Raw genomic sequence first — 6,767 nt, forward strand, 5'->3', positions numbered from 1 at the left:
GCTTGCGCTCGTGGCGTTTACTTCTGTGGCGAGGGACCCAGGTGTGTATGCCGTGTGAGTGTGTGTGTGTGTGTGTGTGAGAGAGAGAGAGAGAGAGAGCGAACGAGCACGTGAGACTCCTCGCCACTGAGATTCCTCGCCCCCGTGGCTCCGACCTTGACCGCCTCCTTCAGTGAAGACAGTGGGCTTTGTGGGTGGCGTGTGCACGGGGGTCCTTGTGTCTCCCCATTTCAGCGGTGTATTCATGACTGTTACCCTTGTCATACTATTTGTGCACAAAGGGCACTTTTCCCGCTCTGTTTCCTGGCTGATGAGCCGAGTCTGGACACCTGGCAGGTTGGGGCACTGGCGACTTGGAGCGGGAAGCAGGGGCGCGGAGTCCCTCCAGGGCCGGTTTCCCAGCAGCGCCCGGGCCGCCACTCGGCTCCTCCCTCCGAGCTGACAGCGGGGCAGGGGCTCCCTCTCCTGGGCCTGCAAAGCCAGTGGGAGCAGAGCAGCCACGCAGAGAGGTGGGATGTCTGCCAGGAGAACGGGTCTGTCGCCCCAGCCCTGTGTCCCTCCTGCTCCAGAGTCTCTTCTAGTCCGAGGTTATAACGGTCTGGGGCGGTCCTTTGACCGCCTTCCACCCCCAACCCTGCCAGCAACACCGGGCGGTGAAGTTGGACCAGCGGCCAGAACACCTGCTCCCTAGACGTCCTGTATCAGAACCTCTGAGGGGTGGGGGTGGGGGTCCAGGGTCTGTTGAACCAGCTTTCTGAGTGATTCAGACAGCTGCTGACACTTACAAAGCATCATTCCAGAAGGCATACTGGAATCACAGTGGGGTGAGATCACTTGCCCAGGGTGTTATTCATTCATTAAAAATCTGCCGAGTGCCCAATACCCACCAGGCCTGGGCACTGGGGTATGTCAGTGAGCAAAACAGACAAAACCCCCAGCCTCGGGAGCTTATATTCCATTGGTGGTGGGGACGGGGGGAGAGGCACAATATAGAAAAGTAGAAAGCGAAGTGAGTGGGGTCTAGAAGGCGGAGGGAACTTAGCCTAGGCTCGTCGAGAGCCTCTGGCCACTGGGTGGAGACAAAGGTGAAGTGAGACCCGGATGCAGGAGCCCACAGCTGGTCGCAATTCAGGCAGGAGGTGATGGGTGCTCAGACCCGGGCTGCTTGGGCATCCTGGGCAGGACCGTGTCCCCCGGCAACTGAGAGCAAACCAGGAGAGCATGCTGGGGATTTGAGGCTCGAAGGGACGAGCCTGCAACAGTCATCCAGAAGGGTGGGGACCGAGGGTCATTGGTGGCTCCTGGTTCTGAATGTGAGGTGAAGTTAATCAGGGCTGGAGTTCTGCCAGCTGAGGGTGGTGAAGAGAGAGGTGACAGGAAGCAGGGTGCGGGCCCCAGGGAGGGAATCTAGGCCTGGGGAGTGGGATCTAAACCGTGCGAAGAGCAGGGAGGACCAGTGTTCGAGGCAGAACTGAGACGAGGGACCAGGGCTTCTCTGTAGGAGAGACCGGTTAGGTGGCTTCTTTGAGGTTTGGTCTAGTGAAACCCATCCTGTACCCCCTGGTGTCCGTGGAGGGATGTGAAGTCTCTCTGGTGCCCTCTGGCTTGTGCCAGGACTGGTGCCAGCATCTGGATTTCGGGGGCCTTAGCGTTTGGCAAAGGGGTGCCATGGGCTGTCCCAGTGCCAACAAAGAGCTGGCACACAGCAGCTGTGCACTAATGTCATCAGTGTTTGTTGAATGAATAATGAATGGATTCCAGCCTTCAAGTTTCACTACTGGTTTGTAATTTTCTGTATCTGTAGCAGTTTTAAATATAAAACTTTAAGTAGATTCCCCTACTTAAGAGGGATTAAAAATTTGTCTAAATCATTCTAAATAACTGAGCAATGTTTACACGTAAGCCCCAGTGCCATACAAGCTGTGTCTCACAGTGTCACTAAAAATCCTCGTAGTTGCTGCATTGTTCATTTTTGTCACCCTCAGTATGCGGCAGCCGTCACCCCCTTTGGTTTCATGCTGCAAAGTTAACCCTGTTTTAGGGTTCAGGTTCTAAAGTTACCACCCAAGGAGAAAACACAGTTTAATTAAAAAAAAATACCCTTGAAAATAAAGGACTGTTCCCAATAAGTGGAGAATTTCTGTTTTATGCCCGCAAACCTCCGCCCCAATATGCATATAATGTGCAAATTAAATATTTATAAAAAGATTTTATTTATTTATTTTTAGAGAGAGGGGGAGGGGAGGAGAAAGAGAGGGAGAGAAACATCAATGTGTGGTTGCCTCTCATGTGTCCCCTGCTGGGAACTGGCCCACAACCTAGGCATGTGCCCTGTCTGGGAATCAAACTGGTGACCCTTTGGTTTGAAGCTCGTGCTCAATCCACTGAGCAACACCCAGGGGCAAATTAAATATTTTTATGCAAAATAGCAATTACAGAATTTTTGATAGAATAAAAGGACAAAGAGTTATAATTTACTTATTTGAATCAGAATATGTGCGAGACAAAATTCTCACCTGTCCTGGCAAAGTCACCATTCTTGGCCCCCAGCCTTGGGTCAACAAAGGGCACGCTGTCTTTGGCATCAATCAGGGCAGAGGTGCTGGAGCAGAGAGGGACACCAGACCCCAGGCCAGCAGAGGAAAGCTTGTAAGGGCCCACGAATCCAAAGCAATTGCTTGATCTAAAATTCTGGAGCCACAAACCCTGAGGTTAAAAAGAGAAGAACTACAGAATAAAGGTGGGGTGCAGAGGCTCGTTCCAGGCTCCCCTGGAATGTAGGTGCTATTTTTACAAATAACCTAAAGATAGAGGTCCCCAACTGCCGGACCACAGACCCCAAAGGGACAGTGACTGATTGTCAGGGCCTTGAAGTCCACGTGGGGAGGCAGCTTTGCCCACAGGGTCACTACTGTGTCTCGTGTCTAGACAGATGGCTGTTTGTCAGATTTGTGTAAATGCTGTCATGATAAATCAACCACAGTCTATTGCAAAGCACCGCGGAGTTCCTAGTGACTTTTGGTGGATTTTGTACACTCTCAGTCGGTAGGTGCGATGCACACCTCTGCGATGGCGTGAGCTCTGTGCAAACGCCATCTGCACCCTCCACACCTAGAAACTGAGCCCTTCCCAGGCCTCTCCTGCTCTCCTCCCCCACCAAGACCTCAAGGCCACTGTCCTTTTAGATTCTGCTTCCAGAACAGAGCTGGCGGACAGGAAAGCACATGGAGTCGGTCAGATGTGGAAATCTTGGTATCCAGATTGGTATCCAGCACGCTGAGTTCCACTGTCTCCTGTGGAGAGGGCCCCGGGGAGGCAGGAGAGAGCCCCTCTTGGTCCTATGGGGACCCCATGCTCAGAAAGGAACCCTGCAGGGGACGAACAACCTGTCCTTCCTCAGCCTTCAGAACCTCAGCGTCTGCTTCCCGCCCTGTGGGCTGGGCCTGCTTTTCCTGTTCTTGTTCCCAATCAGGTTTTCTAACCAGGTCGTTTGCTCCTGGAAATGCAGCATCTGGGCCAGGAATGGGGCCCGGCGAGTGATGGAGTGGGAACATCTGACGCCGGCAACGTGCGGGTAAATCCCAGTCGCCTGCTCTGACATCCCATCCTGCTCCAGGCCCCTGTCTGGGCTGCCATGTCCAGCAATCCGGTACCAAGCCCCCGGGTGGATCAGAAAAATACCTGTTTCTACAGTCTAATCAGGACTGAGGTCATGAAATAAAATTCGAGGGACAATTGCACTTGAGGACTTTTCTGGAAGTGTTACTTTAAAATTGATGTTCGTTTGTAAACTTAGGACTGCTCTGAGTTCTCCCAGAGGGGCAGGCTCAATTTGTGCAGTTGCTGGATCTGGCCACTAGATGGGGCTTCTCCCTTTGTGTCTGAGCAGGCAGCTGTAAACAGCCCTGAACCACGTTTCTCACTCGGAGACTTACGGCACCATTTTCTGAACTTAATCCAAATCTTTATTATTAATAAATTCCACAAAAGCCCCCCACCATTCAGGTCTCAACTGAAATGTCGCCTCATCAGAGAGGCTGCTCCCATTCTCTTCTCCCCGATCCTCCTTTATCGCTGTCATTGCACCCGAACCTTACTTAGGTGTGTGCTCAGCGGGTTTCAGGGGTCCCATTCCCAGCCCGGCCCACTGGAAGGTAAGTTCCTCAGGGGCGGGGCCTCTGGTTAGAGTAGCCTTCGATACACAGTAGGTACCCCACAAATGTCATTCAATGGCCGAGTGGCCCTTCAGTAAAAACTTAGTTGAAGGTGGCAGGCAGCCGTGGAAGGATGACAGGTCAAATGTCAGGCCCCAGAGTCTGTTGGCCAGGTGAATCTGGGTAAGCAACTGGGGTTCTCTAAGACCCGCCTTCTAGGGTAGGCCTGGGAGAGGGTGGTCACTAGTGGGCCATTATTCTGAAGATAGGGTGGGCGGTAACGGATGCCAAGCGACAGAGCCAGTTCGTGGCACATGGCTGGTACCTAAGAAATGTGAACGGCTTCTCACCCTTTCCCAGGGGAATCATTCAGAATAAATATAACATTTACACTAAAACCTTAGCATTTTTCTCTGTCGACCGTGTTCAGGGTGTTGAGAAATACAGAAATAATTAACTTGGAACACCTGGTGAAGAAGAGCAGACACAGGCCCTGGGGAACGGGGCTGTCTGGCTTGGGCAGAAGTTTGGTCCTAACAATTTTTATGAAAATGGTTCTATAAAGCACTTTCTCTCTTTTCTCTCCAAAATAACTAGTAATGTGCATAATTATTATAATCTGGACTCTCAACCGTAATGTCCATCCCTTATGTCCCCCCTTCTTCCCGCTTGCTCCCCTGGGCTCCTCTCAGGTTCTCAGATCCGTCTCTGAGCCTCTGTACATGCTGGTCCCGTGTGCAAAGAACCCAGGACAATGGCCTGGGGCCTTTCCCCTGAGAACTCTTTTTCATTAGGGTTGGGCTTGAATGCCACCTCCTCCGGGAAGGCTTTCCTGATTACAGACTCTGCTGGATCAGCTGTGTCCTTTAGGCTTTGCTGTTCGAACTTGCATTTACTTTCCCAATGTCCAGCTTTCCCGTCACTTGTTGGCTGAGAACTCGTTAGTAGACAATATCTGAAAGTTAAAATGGTTTAGTCTTTAGCCGTGGTCTGAGGAACCATGGCACCAAGATGGCTGCATCAGAACAGCGGTGTAGATATGCTCTCCAGAACCTGCCAGGGCCTGCATCAGTGTGCTGGGCGTTGCCATGCCAACCAGCTGGGGCCTGGCGACGAGCACTTGCTTTCCTAAGTGACCCCCCAAGTTGATTACAGATGTGCCTCTATTAAGGCAGGCAACTTGTTTGAGAGTTATAGTTTGTGAATTCATAGAGCTGGATCCTGGCTGTTGAGAAATTCATTCTCGAAGATAGAAAGGCGACAGGAAATGAGCGGTGCGTGCTCAGATCCAATGTCGTGAACCAAAAATGGGAAGCCTGCCACACCCACTCCTCTCAGCCTCCTGTCCTACTGCCTCAGACACTGGGCTTACCTCTGGGTCTGGGCCCCCTTTCCTGGCCCCTCCCTGTCAGGGTCCTTCTCTGCCTTCTTCCTCTCCGACCACCAGGGCCGGTGAAAGCTTTTGGAGGTGACTTCCAGGTTCTCCACATTGTTTTTCTACTTGGCTGGAGCTGGTGGCCTTCCAGCCACGTTCTGTGGCCGAGGAAGTGGCTGTGTGTGTCGCAGCTTGAGTACCGAGTCCGGATTGCAGCGCCCTCCCAGTGGGGCAGACCTGCGCTGCCTCAGAGGCCTGGCTCTCCAGCTGTGTGCGGGTGCCACAGCTTTTTTTTTTGCTAAAATTTTTCTGTCTGTTCAGGTAAAAGCATTTGAATGGTGGTGGGCTTTTGGTCTTCTTCTAAAGAAACTAATTTTAATCACATCTGGACTGTTATCCCAACCAGGCTTCCCAGTGGTGGCACCCCCTACCCTCTTGCCCCCAGCCAAGCCTGAACCTCAGGCCACGAGACCTTCCCATGACCTCCCACTGTCCTTGAAGAAGCCAGGAACCAAGGCCAGGGGTTTTCCTTGCTCAGAGCAAATGGAGGCATGTGACCTCTGCCCTAGGAGTGCTGGTAATTCTTACTAAGACCCTAAGGGTACCATTTACCAGGGAGGTTTGGGACTCTTTAATTTAGAAGAAGACTCTTTGTTCTGGATTTGCAACTTTTCTGTAAGTTTCTGATTCTTTCCAAATCAAATAGGAAGCTCTGGGCTTGACTCATGATCCTCAGGCTCCGTGTGGACAGAGGGCTCCCCTGCAGTGTGTGGGTGCTGGGCTAGTGGCTGGCCAGCCAGGCTCTGGGGCTGCTGTCACTGGCTGCATTGTGACAGGTTCTTCTGCATTTCACAAGCAGGCATGTGTTACTCAGAAGAAAGTGTGGGCGAGACAATGTCCAAGCCACCAAAGGAATCGGCCTGTTTCAGTCTATCCCAAGGCCACATATTAAAGAGGAAAAGGAGAAATGGCCACACGAGGGCAGCATTGTTAGCCTTTTTTCCTCGTAAAATGGGGGAAGCATTTGAAATTTGAAGGGAAAAAGGTTTCTTTGTGGGTGCAGGTTCCAGGCTGAACGGACAAGTGCAGGATGTGATAGAGGAAGGAGAGACTGACTCGAAGTCCCCACACTGTCTTTTCCAGGCACTGGCTGGTGCAGAGGGGCTTCTGCAGAGCACCTTAGGCGACAGGGTGACGGCACCTTCTTAACAAACAACACGGGCACATGGACAATGCCC

Source organism: Artibeus jamaicensis, unplaced genomic scaffold (assembly GCF_021234435.1).
Source record: "Artibeus jamaicensis isolate MK-2021 breed Jamaican fruit bat unplaced genomic scaffold, CSHL_Jam_final contig_1998, whole genome shotgun sequence".
Classification (NCBI taxonomy): domain Eukaryota; kingdom Metazoa; phylum Chordata; class Mammalia; order Chiroptera; family Phyllostomidae; genus Artibeus; species Artibeus jamaicensis.